This window comes from Haemaphysalis longicornis, unplaced genomic scaffold (genome assembly GCF_048455015.1).
Source record: "Haemaphysalis longicornis isolate Haplotype H1 unplaced genomic scaffold, Haemaphysalis longicornis Haplotype H1 scaffold_10, whole genome shotgun sequence".
Classification (NCBI taxonomy): domain Eukaryota; kingdom Metazoa; phylum Arthropoda; class Arachnida; order Ixodida; family Ixodidae; genus Haemaphysalis; species Haemaphysalis longicornis.
The window spans coordinates 75353612-75373643 of record NW_027526204.1 but is presented as its reverse complement, the minus strand read 5'-3'; positions in this window follow the sequence as shown (position 1 = coordinate 75373643).

Sequence of the window (20032 nt, the reverse complement as noted above, 5' to 3'; positions counted from 1 at the left end):
GATTAATTTTGACCACTTGGGGATCTTTAACGTGCGCTGAAGTGGCGAACACACGGGCGTTTCTGCTTTTCGCCTCCATCAGAAAAGCGGCCGACGTGGCCGGAAATTCCACGCGCTGGCGCGCTCATGCGTTCGGGGCTAAGGTCCCTATTCGGGGCGCCTGTGAAGGGGGAGGGCGAGCAGTGCACATGAGAGGCGCGCGAACGCTCACCGCCCCGCTAAGGTGGCTAGCCCCATCCTAGCCACCTTAGCCCCGCCGTCCGCGCTTGACACGAGAGCTTCGCCGCTGCGACATTTCAGAATAAAACACAATAAAAACAACGTGGTCTACTCTCGCTACCAGACCACTGCTCGGTCGTGATCTCTGCCCCCTCAAGCGCACTTTTATTTTTTATTTTTTGTCTCTCGTGTGATGGCGGCTTTGTTGTAGCGTATATGCGGTCGTCGCTTTTCAGTAGCGGCGGGTTAACCAACGGATCGCCAGCGATGCGACATTGTGAGTGTGGTGAGTACATACGACCAGTTTGTTACGATTCAATGCTTTTAATACCTCTACGCTTCCTTCTTTGCTGTCCCGCCCCGAGACTGTTGTCGCGAGGTTTCACACTCGATCCGCGAGGACAAATTAAACGGACGATCAGTGTGAATTTACCGCAGCATCTAATGACTGTTGGAATCCGTTGACATTAGTTCCAGTCTTTGGTGTTTCGCAGACAAGCTGGTTGCTCAACCTGAATGCAAACGAATGAAAACGCAGCACACTTTAGGTAGGTAGAGAGCCAGCGACGCGGATGAGACAACTGGCTGCCTTGGCATTTAATTACAGCAAAATGTTTGCACCAAGAAAATTGATGAGCTGTAGCGATCGCCATTCATGACGTTAAAACCACATTCTCGCTATCTGTGTTCCTTAACTGAAAGGTACAAACGTTGCTTTGTACATTGTTCGCGACGCTGTTTCGTCTCACTTTCTCTCGCAGCTTTTTTCAGTCTCTCGCAGGGCATATTGTCGCGGCATTAGTTTAGTATGCACTCGTACGGCTAAAGTCAAGTCTAGGGATTTTCACGCGATTAAAGACTTCGCAACCCCTTTGGCTGTTACTCGGAAATAATGTTGGGGCGTTGCTATACCCAGCACACAACAAAACAGAGTACAGTGCACGTGCCACACACTTGTCTATAACAGCGAGTTCATCTTCAATGAACTACCTCTGAAAACGGCGGAAACAAGCTTTTACAAAAACTGTGAGGCCAAAAGTGGGGGGTAAGGTTTAAGAACGCCATGCCATAGTAGTTTTCTTTATATCCTTTTCGGGCGAGGAAGGATGAGGCTACAAGTATGACAGTTGTGTTATAGATAAGTGTGTTGCTCTCTGTACATACTAGATCACCGGTGGTTAAGGAGCTAGAAGATTTACAGGCAAAACAACGGAGTGACAAAAAGGGAAAGGAAAACTGTTCAATTTGGCTATCATTTTTGACAAGTGACTTTAGGGTACCCGCAACATTTTTGAAAGTACAAGGCAGTCTCACCAAAACTGAGAACCCTACCTGATTTAGTAACGTGAAGGGCAGGCCTAGTTGATATTCCATTGCTCGAATAGTGGAGGGCAATAAAATGGACAGGGACTGTGAAAGGACACAACACAAGTGCGCTACTACAACTGCAGTTTATTATACAGGCACTCTTTTTAAAAACAAGCTAAGGACAAATAAAATGGTACAGAAAGAAAAAGAACAAATAAAGGGGTAATCGCGTGGGATTAAGTCTGCACGCTCAGACACCCGTCAACCCATGTGCCATCTACAAAACTGAATTTCAATTCAATTTCTCTGCCTGATGGTGCAAGTGATACATGCCGATACACCTGTCTTATGCAGTATTGAGTATTTGCTGCTTCCACGTTTTATTTTTTAATTGTTTAAGTTTGCTAATCGGCATAAAAACCATAAAACCTACCTTTCTACTGTGCCGATCGCTCGATCGACTGTGGCGGGTGGAGCTGAGATTGGGTAAACCATTCAGGCATCATTGCAATGTATACCTGGAACCCACTGCAGTGGCTATGGTGTTGTGCTGCTGAGCCCAAGGACGCGGGTTCAATTCCCGGCCATGGCGGCTGCTTTTCTGATGGAGGCGGAAAGCAAAAACGCCCGTGTGGTCGAGATTCCGTGCACGCTAAAGATCCCCAGGTGGTCAAAATTAATCCCGAGCCCTCCACTACAGTGTGCCTTTAGCGAAGGTGTAGCTTTGGCGCAAACCCCACAAACAATTATTCACGCATTGTATCAGGTGAAGAAAGAAAGAACGTAAAAAGGTAAATAAGTGTGCATTGTTTTCTTTTTATGCAAATAAATTAAACATGCTGCTAGTCAAAACAGAAATTTCAGGGTTCAGTTTTTTAGTGTGGAGGCCTCTGGTACTAGTGTTCCCTTTAGTACGTGTGATCGAATGCTGTGTGCTGGTCACCAGACCCACCCGCAGCTTAGAGAACATCTTGTACAGCCTTCTGCTCAGTTATTGTTGGCTTTGCCATTTTTCCGGGTGCAGCATGATTAGGCTTCCGTTTAGTAGAAACAAATCTGAGCTTTTTTTGTTGCTTGGATTATTCGCCACCGGATGCTGGTATGCACTTGCAGCTACGCTGAGCTTAACACAAATTTGTCCCAAAGCTGCCTCAGCCACGGTGCAACTTTGTCTTCAAGGTCTGGGTTCTGGAGGTACTGAGAAATGGCCTGCATCATTGATGTTCTTTGTTCCCTTCTCCTTGACAGAGTTCAGGGCAACCAACGAGGCCACGGCATCTTCAACTTCATTTTCGCTGTTGCAGTCCTGCAGAATAATTAGGGGACAAAGAAATATAGCAGTGAATTCCTGGTCACGGCATCAGTATTGTCTGCCTGTCACGCATTACAACCAGCTTGTCTTAAACATAAATGACTTTGGCAAAAATGACTCAAGCCTTTATGTGGCGCAGGCATTTTGTCAATTTTGCTTCCATGAACAAAGTTTCGAATGCTGGGAGTTGAAGCCAGTTTGGTTCTTGATGTGGTAGAGAAGGTATGATCTAGGTGAATTGAAGAAATTGTGGTGGGGCAGCACTGAAAAACTAGAGACTAGAGGAGACCTAAATAGGGCTCCTTGATGAGATATGTAAGGGATGTACAAGCACGATAATCCTTCACAATCAAAGCGACAAATTCCCAATCTGTAAGCGAGTGCGACAGGGTGATACCAAAACTGTTCACAGTGTGCGTGTCTGGAGGGGGTATTCAGGAAGCTTGCCTAGGAAAACAGGATTAAGGGTAAACATGAAATACTTGAGCCAATTGAGTTTTGCAGACGGCATAGTCTTGTTAAGCAAGTCTGCAGAACAATATCAAAATATGCTTGAGGAATGTCTATTTAGTTGTACATATCAGTAGATTTGAAGAAATCATAAGCACGCTAAATGTGCCCTTTTGAGCATAGGTAATGAACTGCTTGAACAAGTAGAATAATATTACTACTAGCACCAGTTGTGAGTGCTGATCTCAACCACGAGAAAACAGTGGGGAACGGGTATGGGCTGGGGTGCAATCTGCAAGCACCCCAAATGATGAAACATATGGAAACATATGCAACCTGCATCATAAAGAGAATACCATACAACCAATCCATGCAGCAGGTGGTGGCATATCGAGCGGAAATTTGGTGCTTTTCTAAACAACTGGAAAGGAAACTTAAGTCAGCCCGATGGGTCATGGAACAAACTTGAGTAGGTGATATCGTAGTTCAAATAAAAAAAGGAACTTCGACTGATCATGTAACATGATCTGACAGCAGGTGAACCAACAGAGCAACACAGCGGCTAGTGAGAGATGGGTTTAGGAAAAGGGAAGGCCAATAACTCTATGGAGGGATGAAAGTGGGGGCAAAACCCGCCGCGGTGGCTCAGTGGCTAAGGTGTTGCGCTGCTGAGCACGAGGTCGCGGGTTCGATTCCCGGCCGCGGCGGCCGCTTTTCTAATGGAGGCAAAAAGCAAAAACGCCCGTGTGTACGAGATTTCGGCCCACGTTAAAGATCCCTAGGGGGTCAAAATTAATCCGGAGCCCTCCACTACGGTGCGCCTCATTGCCTGCGTTGCGTCGGCGTGTTAAACCCTACAATCAACAATCAAAATTGTGGAAAAGAGTGGACTCTGGCAGTGCAAGGCAGGAGCAGGTGGAGGTCAGTGGGAGAGCCCTTCATTTTATAGCACACTTGTTCTTAGTCAGATGTGCAGAATTTCTAATTTTTTTACATTTTTTTGCTGTCGCTTGACATCAAATTTTTGTTGCTTTTACTGCATATGCATGTAGCCTAGTACAAGCCAACATCAATATCATTGCTGTACTCTGGAACAAGTTAAAAATGGCAGTAGCACACGTACGATATCACTCCACCAGGGCTGCGGGTCCTGATGTCAACTGGAACGGGCATTTTGAAAGGAGATTGCTATGAATGCGTGATATTGTCTGCCTTTTGTGCTGTAGTTTGTTATCACTGAAGTAGTTTAGGAGCATATTACAGTCGAACACGGATATATCGAACTCCAAGGGGATCACGAAATAGTTCGATATATCGATAATTCGAAATATGAAGTATGCCTATCTGCAGCGTATCTGAAAACTCCGCACATGACTGAGAGCTTTTGAAAGTCGCTACAAGTGGTACCTCACCGATTTGTTCCTCACAGCACGGTAAATTCAAAGCCACACCGCTACTATGACGACACTTCAACATAAAAATAATCTGTAAGATTCGCTTGCTTCGTGTTCATCATAAGTTCACAAGGCTGTTCTAAATCTAAGGTCTTCCGTTTTTCCGTGACAGTGGCTCCGAAACGTGGGCCGTGGACAAAAATACGTAACCCGGTACATGGGCCCCTGCTCGATCAACCACTGAAAAACGCTCAAGCATGCAGAAAAAATGCCAGAAACCGAGCGCGCCAGGAGAAGTTGCCATCATCATCACATCCACCCCGTAAGGAGAAGCGCACTTGCAGGGGCACTTGGGGCGCAGCGTTCGGTATACCGAATGTGCCCGTGACCGAGAGTTCGATACACGCGTATAACAGCGCTATACCTTTGCAAGGGATTTTGAAGGGGATGTTCAGACAGTTCAATATAGACAATAATTCGATATATCCGTGTTCAGTATATCCGTGTCCGACTGTAAGTCCAAAAAATCACAAGAACGGTTTGTGCCGCGCTGAGCAGCATCCGGCTGTGGTGATGAGGCACAGTGGCAGCTTCCGTTTCTGTTCTTAACTTGTACCTGAGTATAGTCTCTTTTCCAAAGATGTCTACTGTGACCTGTATTGTTATTGTGAAATGATCACCTTTTCCACTTCGAATAAATGCTTAAATTTTGTAAAAACATAGCAACAGCAGATTCAAAGTAGTCGGGCATTCTCTGCTGCTAAACTTTGCGACCGCACCCGTGGTGGCTTCAAAGTGTGGTGTTAGTGCATGTGCAGCAGCAACCCGATTTCCTTTATTGGTGCCGTTTCTCTTTCCTGGTGTGCTCCAATTTCCTTTTGCAATTCTCTGATTGTCACAATTTTCTGTACCTAACGCGTTCGATGAAGCAGAGATCTAAGGCCTTTGCCTTAAAAGCAAATAAACTGAATAGTTGTAGGTCTCAAACCCCAGTCACTAGTATGCAGACCTGTCACAGTATTTTTACATTATGAAGCAGAGTAGCCAAGCAATTTTCGATGATGCTGCATAGACTGCATTTGTGCAAGGCATGTCTGTCACTACAGGGTGCAAGGTGTCACTGCTTTTTCTATGACAAATTGTAAAAAAATCATTTTGGGAGTCCCGAAAGTATCTTACCCTGAAGATGGTGGCTCTCTAAGCCAAATGTTTGCCAACTGCTAAAGCCCCTGTTTTCTACCTAAGAGCTGCTTGATAAATAGTGTGTGTGTGTGTGTGCGCGCGCCTGCGTGCGCAGTCATGCAAATCAGTTGTAATGTAAAACACTGTAGGCAGGCAGGTGGAAGATTTATTTGGTGTGTTAAACCCGAAATTAGACTGCTTATCCTTCCGGTTTATCAACCATTCTTTGGTGCTGTCTTCATGTGGCACCTAAGTTTTGCTTCCCATTATAGCTACTCAGGACCTTAGCCAATTTTTTTTGGGGGGGGAGAAGGGTATGGATTTTGGGAAGGGGGTAGTTTTTCCGAAAGCAACAGTAAGTATTGCTTACATGCTGCCTGGAAAAGATTTCGGGAGGGGTTGTAGCTACTGCATTTAATTCAGAGTTCAGCTGACCGTCATCTGAAGTGAAACTGTGGTTCTTTTGCAGCTGACCATTGCCACGGTGACTGCGATGCACTGGGCCATCTTTGGATGTGCAGAAAAATGGAGCAATAAATTTGTACACTTTATTAACGAAATATTTCTGTTGAATGGTTACCTGTGTTACCAGAAAACGTTTCTTTGAGATTTATGGGCCGATCAAAATTCATCACATTGAGGTAATGGCAGGGCATTATTTTCTAGTACCAGGGTCCTTTCACCCGACCGTGGTTCCCAAAAAGACACGGAGTCCCTGGAAAACCACACATTTACTGGAAGTCCCGTTCCCCGAGGTGCGATCATCAGCAGGTCACGCTGTGCACACCTAGTCCAGCACTGTTGGCCATGTTCTAATCTAGGCCATGTCGTGCCACATCTTCGTCTTCCCCTGGGACATCCCGTGGGATTGACCACCACCACCGTTGTCCGGTTACCACAATTTGAAACGACGCGCAAGGAGAAGTATAACGGATGAGCAGTTGTACACAAGCAAATTACATAGGCAAAGTTACACATGCCGTAATCCCCGGCTAGTCATCATTTGTCTGGCTGAAGTGCAGAATAAATGTATTTACATTTCTGGCCATTTTGGTGTTGCCGTGTCACTTCCTCAGCAAGTGTGACAAGGTCATGCGAGGCGACAAAATGAGCCATAATCGAGTAAGGGATACAACAGGAGTTGCAAGTTATTTGTTTTCATGACGTTACTATTTGTAGACTACCTATAACAAAGCTAGCTTTTCAGTTCTTATGAGGTTTCACGGTAAATGCCCCGAAAAAATAAATCCCTTTTACTCAAAGGGACCATGAAGAAAAAATGAATGTTTGGTTCATTGGAATGACTGCCTTATTAGTATGACCCTGGCACGCATTATGGGACGCAGTGCAACTGGCTGAGGCCAGCAAAAGCAAACGCAAGTTAAGCAGGTCTGATAAGCATGAAAAACTAGGTTTTTTTTCATTTTATAATAGTAAGAATCGGGTGAACAATGAAACTTCAAAAAATTATGTAAACTAAACAAAAGTACCAGTGTGCATTGTTGTACTGTGCACAATATGCTTGTTAGAGCTGTTCAGCAGTATGGCGCTTTGGAGTTTTCTAACAACACTGGCCGATTGGCGTAAGCGACATTGTCTTACATGACCCTATTTCTTGAGCATATCCTATATTTCACGAAACGATTACTACATGCTGTAACAAAGACAAGCCAGGTGCAAATACGCTCAAAAACAGAGTATGGACAGTGGGCCTGAGTAGTATTCATGCACCATCTAGAGGACGGGCGGTACACGAAGAAATGAAATTATAAGGCATTTATTTTGCCACAGGGCATAGATGAGGGAGTAGGAGCTGATGATGACAAAAGGTTATTGAACATGAAAATGTTCACTTCGCAGGTGAAGTCCAAGAGGGAATGATGATGAGGCTCATGTATCCATGTAGTGTATGCAGTTGCGTCGCCTACGCGGAGGCCTGTCACCGCAAGATGTTGCATCCTTGTCGGATGCAAGGCAAAGTTACCCCATCTGCTGCAGCCCTAGTTAACGTGCTCAACAATAATTTCAAATACCTGCCCTGGATACATCGTAACTGACATCACAAGAGAGATTATTTAGCGAGAGGATTGAAACTTTGGCTTAAATTGTGTACTCTTTCAATGAATAAAGCATCATTCGCTGCTTGGCAAGCAGTAGGGGCACTATTAGACACCCAATGGTGTGAGTGAAACGTATTTTGTCCTAATGACCCCTTTAAGGCGAATAAAAGGTTTTCTCTACAACAAGATTCGTAGCAACTGCGAAACTTAGCAAAGAACTGTAATGTTGTGGCACAGCAGATAAGACGAACCATGGTTGAAGGTTATGAGCGATCTATTTACATCATTTACAAAATGGCCATTAGAGAGTCAGTGCTGGCTTCGCCCCCACACAGCTTCTCCCTCGTCATTGTGATCAATGGTCAGCCATGGGCATTGTCCACCTCCCCGTGACAGAATGGCGCCTGGAAAAATCAAGGAATGGTCAGGGTTACTCATTAAAGGCCAACGGTACTCACATTTCATCTCGGCCAGATTTATCAATTTGTAGTAAGTACCACCCGACGCCGCCTGTATAAACATTGCCTGACGCGTCGCGTGCTTTTCAATGGGAAGGGTAGGGACGCTTAGTTCAGCCACTCATCCGCTATGTGGTGCGCGCCGGCGGACATTTCGCCTTAGGTCACTGCTCTGGAGTCGCGAACGCTGCACCCACTTCTATGACGCGTGTCTGTCGGCTTGCCTGGTGGGTTTCAAGAGCCGTTTCGCTCACATCTTAGCCGCGACAGGGCGATATTTCTGGGGCGCGCTGGGGATCTCGTTCAATGTGTCGCTCGCTTTATATTTGCTGCATTTTTCCATAGCTAACTGACGGAGGAGGAACTAAAATATATGTGTAAGAACATATTAATTGTCAGGTAGATAAATAGTGAACAGAAAAATGATATTTTAGGAAGGCGCAGCCATTATTTTACTGATTTTTTTTCTCTCTGGAATGTTTAGGGAGGAAAAAAGTGCCTGCACATTATTCATTCAGGCGCTCGCTTTCATCATTACTTTCGAAAAATATCTCGTGCTTGTAAAGTTTAGAAGATTATAGAAAAAAATTCCCTCGCACTTCCCCAAGGGGGAGAGTGTGTAAGTGCGAATGCACGGTTGTTGATTGCGCGATTACGGTGGACATCGTGATCTTAATGAGTAGTCGAGAGATTACACACACGCACACAACTACAAAGAAAAATATTTCAATCGTTATTGCTGGTACCGTTGCCCGGTCCGCCATCATCGTTATCGAGATGCAGGACCAGCGACCGCTCTCGACGACGGCGCGCGCTCGACTAATACCCTCCCGCGCCACGCGGCCGCTACACGAGCGCCCTCACGCGTCGGAATGCGGAGCGCCCGCTACGCGAGCGAGAGCTCTCCCGCCCGAAGTGGAGAGGAGGCGCCCAACACCCGTAGTCACTGAGCGGAGAGAGGAGGAGGAGAGTAGCGCCCGCCGTTACGGCGAGGGCTACACGAGTGCCCTCACGCGTCGGAGTGCGGAGCGCCCGCTACGCGAGCGAGAGCTCTCCCTCCCGTAGTGGAGAGGAGGCACCCAACACCCGCAGTCACTGAGCGGAGAGAGGAGGAGGAGAGTAGCGCGCGCCCATCTCCCCCCGTTGCTAGGGAAGACGAGGAGCGCGCGCACCCGCAGCTGTTGCTATGCGGACGACGGCGGCGGACGATTCAGCCTCGCTTAAAAAGTGCATTCGCACTTAAAAAAGGATGAGCAGCTGAGGGTTCCGCCACGCTGTCCGGACGCCTCTACAGTACAGTCTTCAATTTTAAAAGTGCGTACCGATGCGGAGTACGAACAGCGGAGAGAAAACAAGACCGAAATGCGGAGGGGACAGAGGGAGGTATGCCCCACTCAGAAAATTTCGGGGCCCGTGATTCAAGTAGACAAGAACGCAAAGCCAGCACCAGCCTGCGGCAGCACAAGTGATTTTGCTCCGAGGCAAAGGCGGTTTTATCAGGGACAGACCAAGGGCCCTATTCTCGACTGCACAAATTGCCGGCAATTTAGGCAATTTTCCGGAAGTCTTTTCTGATTGGCTTTCAATTTTGGTCATGTGCTTCCGGCTGACAAAGCGGTTGTGTGTGGTGTCGTCATTTTGACGTTTCATGTCGTCAACGCACACCAGTTCTAAAGTTTGCCTTATTTCTCGTTACTAAAGGCGCATAATTCTTGGCCGGCAATGAAAAACCAGACAAAATGCGGCGGACATGACAACGTAAGCCTGTCTTTGCTATTCAACAACAATACTGCTTGTAATACACACCCCCTCTGTGATTGGCTGAGAAGGCGTGACGTAATTTAAACAGTTGGCGGGAACGATTACGTCATGCATTGGCAACTTCAGCCTGCGTAAAAGTGACGTAATGCTACGTAACAGCATGAAAATGGCGGTTGTTTTTGTCGCAAAATACAAGCAAAATAGGGCACAATATTGCCCCGGCTTACGGCGCCGCGAAATGTGCGGCAATTTGCAGCAGGCGCAGTTTCGCATGCGCGCTGTTTAAAGCATGTTTCCTACCGAAACAAATTATAGTTTCAACTGCTTCCAAGTCAGCGATCATGCGACATACAAATAACATGCAGTATTTTGCTTTTATGTTTGGCAATGTAATAAAAAATATTTGTTTGGCGTAACCGCAACATAAGAGGGCAGTACAAGCCTCTCCATGACAAAGAGAACCCAATGCATGGCATTTGTCCATACTTGTCCTAGTAAGCTGTTGGGTCACATGATCGAACTCAAGAGAAAAATAACAATGAAAAGTGACTATTTAGTTCATTACAGCGCTGATTGCAGTCGAGCTTGACGAATGAGTGAATCGGTGACATCGGTGTGCTCCGCGGTTATCAGGCGTAGCGCTTCGCTGCTCTTATGTGTCATAGAAGCGATAGTCGCGGCCGTGTTTTTCTGTGATCACGCCATAAACTTGTAACATAGCAGCAGACGATGGCGTGGCGGCGGTGGCGGCAGGGAAGGTGATAACGCAACAAAGCTTGCATTGAAGCAGAGAGCCCAGCTATGTTAATAAAAGCGATTGAAAGAAATAAATAGATACGGTAAAAAAATTGTGTGATGTTCTTTAGCTCGACATCCGCCTTTCGCTCGCTTTTGGATCAACGTTACTCGATCGCCTTGTGGTGTTGGCGCCAAGTCTGACCTCCAGAATTGTGTTTTTCTTGTCAGCCTCAGCTACTGTCTTAATTTTTATAGTACATGCCAAGTGTTTTTATATCTTTCTTGCACAATATTTGATACCTTGGTAGCGATCGTTATGAGTGACTCGTCAAATTACACTGCATGTCGTCATAGCTATAGGTGCAGCACGTCACTGATTGCTTACGTCGTGCTTACGCAAAAAAACATGGGCGAAATGCCGGCAATTTGTGCAGTCGAGAATAGGGCCCCAAGACAGACAGGCATGGTGAAAAACAAGGCGTAGGAGCGCCACCTGGGGAACCCTAAACAAACTTTAAACTATTTTGCATAGTTTCAGAGAAGCGGCGCTGGCCGGCGGACATGAAAGCACGAAGGAAGGCTACGGAGCGAGGAAGGGCAGGAAAGAGCAACAGGAGAGTGGCTGTTTGGCCATTTTTTCGCTCACGCGTTAGGCAATGGTTATACAGGCGGCGTTGGTACCACCAAATCAGCTGGGACTCTAGTGGTGGCTCCGTGAAACGTTTTTCGTTAATCAGTCGGAAGAAAGCTCCGCGTCAGACCACGCTACACCTGCCAGCGCATCATAAACAGCCATGACGCGCCTGTTATGCTCCAGCCGACGGGGGCTTCTTTCTCCAGCCAGCCACTCAACTGGAGAACCAGCCGAGCTCTGCTGTGAACACTTCACCTATTTGCTGCCCCATGCGCATTCAGAACTTCGGCGCAGGCTCGCTCCCAAGCTAGTGACCGTCCGGCCACTCGCTGGACAGCCGCAACATCACTCCAATGGCTGCGCTCTTCTCGATTTTGGTTTCAAAATCGCCGATTTTTGATGACCGCTTGCGGCTTCCACGCAAGTATTTCAGCGGTTCTATTTTCATCTCGCTTTTGTTTTTCAGCACATCATACAGAAATATTGTTTTCAAGAGGTTGAAATTTTGAGTGCAGTTTGCCTTTAAGAAAAAAATTATTTTGGTCAGGGTAGTTTGCAAATTTTAACACTGCATAATTAGTGTTCACTCTATTGCTAAGTTCCACGCACATTTGCAGCATTGTTGAAAACATTTATTAAAATAAGGGAAAGGGAGAATAGAAAAAGAAGCAGTGGGTGGTTATTCCAGTCCCATAGGTAGGCTGCGTGCATTCACAGCTGTACTGCACTGGAAGATCCTCAACTCACTGTCTGAACAAGTTGCTGTGCAGCAAGCCCTTCTACTGCTCGGAGGAGGGGGAGAGAGGTAGGGAGTTTGTGGGAGAGCCATGTCAGGTGGGGTGTAGTGTGAGGGGGTATTGAGGCAGTAACAGCAATTGTTGTGTTAGATGAAATCCTGTGAAGTTTGCGCAAAGGTGGTGATAGTGAGCGTGGGTTTAACGATCGTTTTAGATGCACCCATCTGCCATGGAAAAAGATTGGGGGGTGGGGGGGAGGGAGGTGGGAGGCCCGGCAGAGGTAAACATTCTTAGCTTTGAGTGAAGGTGCAGGATGGGACAGTCTTGGAGCAGGGTGTAAATGCCTTGAACGCAAGGTCACAGGTAGTAGCGCGTGCCACATTATTCCAATGAAGATATGCATAGGCAGGGACAATGACAGTCCAGGGCCACTGAAAGGAAATGGTCGCTGTGAAAGTCCCAAGGAAAAGCACCCGCATGCTGCCTGCAAGTTTGTGAGTACGCTAATACAGGAGGAAGAGCCAATGCAATGGCTGCTGCTTCGGCTGGGTCTCCAAGATGGGGAGGAATCCAGCAATAGGAAGAGTTACACCACTGGCATAGATGGCTTTTCCACATTACACCATAGCTGTGCAGAACAGCCCTGAATATGTGGGTAAGTTTTAAAAAAAAGCAGTAATTGTGAATTGTTTTTTTTTTTTGATCACGCACGCCAGGCACGGAAGTGCCGTCTGTCTTCCGTTACCCCTCCTGGCTACCTGGCTCTGGCTCCCCCGATGCCTCGCTCTGCGGAAGTATTCGTCAACAAAGCTTGGGCCAACGCAGCTCTCACACCCCACATCACTAGAAAATGGATTTACCCAACGGGATCTCCACCTCCTTACTGTCCCCATTGCCGGATGACCGTGTTCGCCACCCTTGACCACCTAATCCGGCGCTGCTCCGCGTTTTCACTGTACCGGCCTATCCTCACCAATGCTATGCCTCCCGATGCCTCAGAAGATGATCCTCCATTTGAAGATCCAAATTTTATCAGGGCCCTTGGCCTGTTCGGCGTAGAGAGTGGTCTTTCAAGATTAGTGTAGACTGGGGCCTACTCCGGACATTAAAATCTCCTAATGGTAGATCTTCCCCCTTAGCCTGACCTCCGTGGTCTGAAGGGAACTCCTGTGCAGTCTTCATGGACGCATCATCTTTTTAAATGGGCTACTCCTCCCTTCCCCAGAGAGATCACCACCGAGCAGTGGTCTGTTAGCGAGAGTAGACTATGTTGTTTTTATTGTGTTTTATTTTGGAATGTCGCACCGGCGAAGCTCTCGTTCCGGACTCAAGTAGAGGCCTCCTGCGCTGGAGTTTTGGCGACATGCAGCGCCCCTAGCGACCGACGCCTCTGGGTAGTACAAAAGCAGACGACCCTCGCCGCCCTCCATGTGTTTTCAATTACAAGCCAGAGTGAAAGTTGGCTGTGGCGCTTTGTGGCGTGTTTAAATGACTGCATACTGTATGAAATAGCCCTTAAAGTAGTTCCAGAGGCTAAATTAAAAAAGCCGATTTGTCGACTTTCTTTTGAGCGAGCTGTCGCAGTGGTCGCGGCGTGGGACAGTATCGCCGGGTCGGGTGGTTTAACTGTTTGACGACAGTTACAGTTTTTTGTTCTTGCGTGCGGTCGACAAAGAAAAGTTCACAAGTAGCATAAACACCGAACGCTGTTCATCCTATATCCTGAGGTAAATGCAAAAGGTTGCTTCACTGGGAGCATGCAAGCGAACGCCAGAATTGCGCAGCCAACTCAACTGACACTGCTGGCCTGGCACCGCGTTTGAAACGATTGGAAATATTGTTTCGCATTTTCGCAAGCTAAATGATTCTTTCGTAACGTTTTAAGCCGCACGATTTACGAACGGCAGGGTACATGTATACTAGCGAGTAGGTGGGGCAATAGCGCCAAATAAACAAATTAAGCGCTATTAAAGGACGCAAAACATGCACCAAATCACACGCTCGCTGCGCGCAGAGATGTGTACTTCTGTAACATCATATAATACACAGCCGCATACACGGCGCGGGGCCCCGAATATTTACATACGATCATCACTGACTGTGTTGGTTTTCTAGTGCAGGGGTCGTCGAATCTTAACGCCGACACGCCAGTTTTGACTTCAAATGGAGTTAGACAGCCAGACAAGAACAGAGAATTGGCGTCCTCCAGTTTAATTGCCCCCCCATCTTCACACTTCGCCACAACATTGTCAACTATTATTAGAAATTCGCTGATTTTCTTTCTCTTTGCATTCAAAGCCCCCCCCCCCCCCCCCTTCCCCTCCTGCCACCCGATTTGCCGTCCAGCCCTCCGCCGTGTCGGCTGCATGGAACTCAGCCGTTGCTGACCCTCATTCTAGGCTATTAAGCGCGAACTGGGAATGTATGCTACAAGAGCGTAATTAAGTAAAGTGAGAGCAAACAAGGAAAGCGACCGGCCTCTTAGTTCGCCCGATCACCTTGTTTTACGGCCAGTAATTTCGGAATCGCAAAACAGATTTCACGCTTCTGACGGTCGCGGCATTTTGTCACTGAGACAAGCAACAAAACGGCAAGCTAACGCTGCACCATGTATTCGTAACGGCGACGCAAACGAGCACTGTTTAATGAAAGTGCATGCATAGTGTGCAGGTACGCAAAAGAGCGGCGCTCCGCAGCAGGCGAGCCTGCGGTCCGCCGCATTCGCTGGCTCTTTAAAGCGCGATCATCGCCTATTGCGTCACTCTTCTTTTTTTAATCGGCTGTTTTTGAGAAATCCTTGTCGACTAGAGTATTAGTTTAAACTAGAAATTTCACTTAAAATTTCACTTCGTATGAACATCGATCGGTGAACCTGCCAGTAGCAGACGCCGTCACGGTCCCGGCACTTTCGTCGGCGCTGTAAACGTGTTTAGAGCTGCAAAGCTATTTCCCCAAATGCCAAGTTGATCGCTGAAATAGACTGGACGCGTCGGGGATTATCTGGGTCCCGGCACTTTCGTCGGCGCTGTAAACGTGTTTAGCGCTGCAAAGCTTTTTCCCCTAATGGCAAGTTGGTCGCTGAAATATATTGGACGCGTCGGGGATGAGCTCGTGACCATGTCGCAAAATAATCGGGAGCGTCGAGCTTATTTTGCTTCTGTCAACACGGGATCCTATGGGACCCGGACAGCTTTGTACTACCCGGAAGTACTGCCCGGAAGCCGCTTGCACAGCGCCCCCTGGGCAGCGCAAGAGGCCTATACAGCCATCTAAAAGACCGTGGGCTGCACCGGTCGTACTCGTGAAGAAAAAAGACGGCACTTCAAGGTTCTGCGTTGATTACCGGAGACTTAACAAAATCACCACAAAGGACGTGTACCCCCTGCCCCGAATCGACGACGCCCTCGATCACCTCTGCCATTCGAAGTACTTCTCATTGATGGATCTGAAAACCGGCTACTGGCAAATTGAAGTGGACGAGAATGACCGAGAGAAGACTGCATTTATAACCCCGGACGGTCTATACGAGTTCAAGGTGATACCGTTTGGGCTGTGCACGGCACCAGCCACGTTTCAAAGGGTCATGGACACTGCTAGCTGGCCTGAAGTGGCACACCTGCCCCGTATACCTTGACGACGTTGTGGTATTCGCCCGGACTTTTGATAAACACCGTGCAAGGTTGGAGTCTGTACTCGAGGCTATTCGCTCGTCGGAGTTAACGCTGAAGCCTGAAAAGTGCCGCTTCGCTTACGAGGAACAAAGTTTTTGGGACACGTCGTCAACGCCGCAGGAGTCCTGCCTGACCCGGCGAAAACATCAGCCGTAGCGAACTTCCAAAGACCGAAAGACAAAAAATTAGCGCCAATCCACCCTGTGAATGTTGTTGGAAAGTAAAGCTGTAAACGGCACCCACAACGATTACCCAAGCGACGTCACTTAAATTCGCTCACGTCGCTCTGCGAATACTGACATCAGCGAGAAGTGAAATGCACTTAACCGCACCCTCAATTACTTCAAAGAGATATTCTTGGTAAGGTTAAATTAATGCATGATACATGAACGGTGGTTGGTTGAATTGTATTGGGGTAGCACATGAGTGGAAACATTTTTTATAAAATTAAAACTCAAACCAGGTGTTAAAAGACCTCACTTCTCCGTCTCTGCCGTGGCGGACGCAGGCGACGTGATCGGCGGCAGAGACGGGAGAGAAGGAGAAGGAGGAGCAGGAGGCGGATCAGGAGGTGAAGGAGGCGGAAATACTTCTATTCAGATTTCTGGACGGCCCAGAGTGCGGCCCAGGGGAGTGGTTCCTTCTTCCCTGTAGCCCATATTCAGTCAGCGCCGCCTGTGCTCTGTTCACCAGCTGAAGCTGCGTAGGCAGAGAGCGGCTGGACAGCATCATCTCTTATTGCTCTTTTTCGGTAGTTGACGGCAAGAGAGGGTGGTGCTCAGGGCTAAAGTCGCACACCCCAAGTATGTGGCAGAGTGTTCCTACTTTTGAGCAAAATTTACTTTAGGCGTCGTATTGATTCGGGTGCATTAGATGAAGACGTGTCGGATGTGGGAAGGAGTCGGGTTATATGAGCCGTAGGGTAGTTGTTGAATGGAAAGGTCAGGGTAAGGCGAAGGTAGGGTCTGTCTCAGAAGGAGATAATGCTGGGTTATGTCCCAGAATGAGACAAGCGGGTGACTGTCCTCGTGCAGCTCTATAGCACGGGGTGTAAACGTGCAGGCTTGTAAACGTGCAGGCTTCTCTTGGTGGGCGGATTCGTTGCCCTCCATGCAAGCGTAAGCGGGTGTCCAGATAAGCTGAATGGCGGCATTTGGGAAGTCGCTTTTTAGCACACGCAGTGCAGGTCGGGACACCAAGCCCGACTGGTAATTCCGGTAGGCTTGTTGGGAATCGGTGACTACCTCACGAACCACTGGTGGAGCGAGAGACAAGGCGATGGCTGCCTCTTCTGCTGCCATCATGTCTTCGGTTTTGAGTTAGGCACAAGCAAGAAGGTCACTTCTGGAGGTAGACACGATGATGGTGTACTGCTGCCCTCGATGTTGCGAGGCATCTGTATACATAACTGCATGATCCCCATCGAGGGTGGCGTTGAGCGCTTGAGCCCGTCCTTGTCGGCGGCCCTCGTTGTCTGAGCGGTTCATATTTCTAAGCAAAGGGAGCATCTTTAGTTCTTGTCGCCAAAAGCACGGGAATGCATCAATCCGAGTGACATTCTGTGCTGCCCAGCCAATTGCGGAAAGGATACGGCGACCCGCTGAAGTTCTGCTCATTCGGAGGTTCTGGATAGAAAGATAGCCCTCTATCAGCTCTTCCACCGTGTTGTAGAGCCCCGCGCTTAGCCGCCTGTCTGTGGACGCACGAAGACAGCGGGTTGACGTAAGTGATTCTATAGAGGACAAAAGCTTGAACTAATTGATAGGTATCGTATTTCTTGAGGACTAGTTTCTTGGTGGCAAGTCGCTGACCATATGTATGATTTTATTGATGCTGTGTTTGAGGCGCTCTTGGTGTTGGCATGAAGGTGTTGGCCCAGGATCGTGATGCTGGGGCTTGCAGTGATGGCCTGGCCATCAAGGAGTATTTGAATGTGTTCCTTGAGGTGTCGTTTGTCGTGAAGGCGGACGACAAGGAGCTGAGATTTTTTACGGGAACACCGGAAAGCACAGGCTTTAAGCACATTGCCGTACTAGAAGTGAGATGCCATAGGTTGCCGTAAGCGTCCTTTAATCGCTATCTCGTGGCATTGAGTTAGAATGCAGGGGTAAAACCCGTAGATGTGCTTGGTGAGTGCACCACTTGTCTCCACTGTCACCGTCTGCGCTCGTAGCTAAATCCGTAAGACAACGGGCTCTGGCTTTGTTACTCTATTAGTTCGAGGTTCGATTCCTGGCGGCGCCGGTAAAATCTTTTTTTTTTTTTTTTTGTTGACGGGAGTTTTCTGTTGACACCAATGGTCGCGAAAGAACCCTTGGAAGGTAGAGGTAAAAATCTTTGCTTTAAAAGAACGTGCGAAGATTTCTCGGACTATGCGCATACTACCGACGCTTCGTCGCAAGCTTCGCACGCATTGCAGAGCTACTCACGCGCCTGACAAAAGACAGCACACCTTTCGCCTGGGAAAACGCCGAAGAAAATTCATTCTGCGAGCTGCAACAACGCCTGCTAAACCCGCCCGTGCTCGCTCATTTCGACGAAAATGTCGAAACGGAAATGCACACGGATGCCAGCGATATAAGTTTGGGTGCCATCCTCGTCCAAAAGCAAAGCGGCTGCGAAAAGGTAATCGCCTATGCAAACCGTGGTCTGTCGAAGGAGGAAAAAAACTACTCTGCCTTCGAAAAAGAGTGCCTGGCTATCATATGGGTCGTTTCAAAATTTCCCCCATATGTGTATGGAAGACCTCTCAAGGTTGTGACAGACCACCACACGCTGTGTTGGCTCGCCAATTTGAAGGACCCCTCTTCCCGTCTTGGGCGGTGGAGCTTGCGCCAGCAAGAGCTCGACGTTACAATAGTCTACAAATCGGGCAGGAAACACTCCGACGCCGACTCCCTATCCCGCGCCCCCGTCGACCCACCACCACAAGACACCGATGAAGACAGCGCGTTCTTCGGAGTCGTGACAGAGAGCGACCTAGCCGCCAAGCAGCGTGCCGATCCCAACCTGCGCGTCATAATCGACTACCTCGAAGGATGCAATGTCGCCGTGCCTAGGGCGTTCAAGAGGAACTTACCTGCATTCACCCTCAAAAACTCCGTCTTCGCGAAGAATTTCAGCCTCGGAACAAAAACGAATTATCTACTTGTCATCCCCGCATACCTTCTTGACGAAAGTTTGGAAGCGTGCCACGACGACCCGTCTTCCGGACATCTCGGAACAGCTCGCACTATTGCAAAAATCAAGGCGGAGTACTTCTGGCCCTGACTTACATCCGACGTCACCCACTACGTTCGGAGTTGCCGTGACTGCCAGCGACGAAAAACGCCGCCGACAAGACCCGCCGGAATACTGAAACCAATCACCGTCCCGTCGAGGCCATTTCAACAGATCGGAATGGACCTCCTATGCCCGTTCCCTACGTCACGATCACAGAACAAGTGGATTGTCGTAGCGACAGACTACATGACGCGCTGTTCCGAGGGGAACTGCACTGTTCCGAGGGGAACGCCGTTCCGCTGTTCCGAGGGGAACTGCACAAGAAGTCGCCAAGTTCTTCATAAACCAAATTGTGCTGCGACATGGAGCCCCTGAAGTCCTAATCACGGTCCGCGGAACGGCCTTCACTGCGGAGCTTATGCAAGGAATCTTACGCTACAGCAACACGGATCACCGAAGAACAACGGCGTGCCACCCCCAAACGAACGGACTAAAAGAACGTCTGAACAAGGCGATTGCGGATATGCTGTCCATGTACGTCGACGTTGAACAATAGACCTGGGACGAAATCCTCCCGTATGTCACGTTTGCGTACAACACGGCTATCCAGGAAACCACACAGATGACACCGTTCAAGCTTGTCTATGGAAAACGGCCGACTACGATGCTTGACGCCATGCTTCCCTACGTGGAAGAAGACGACCTCAACGCCGACGTCCAAGGATACCTTCAGCGTGCGGAGGACGCCCGACAGCTCGCTCGAGTTCGCACAACGGACCAGCAGCTGGTGGATGCGAGACGCTACAACCTCTGACGCCGAGACGCTGAGTACCGCCCACGGGATTGTGTGTGGGTTTGGGCTGCCATTCGATGACGTGAACTGAGT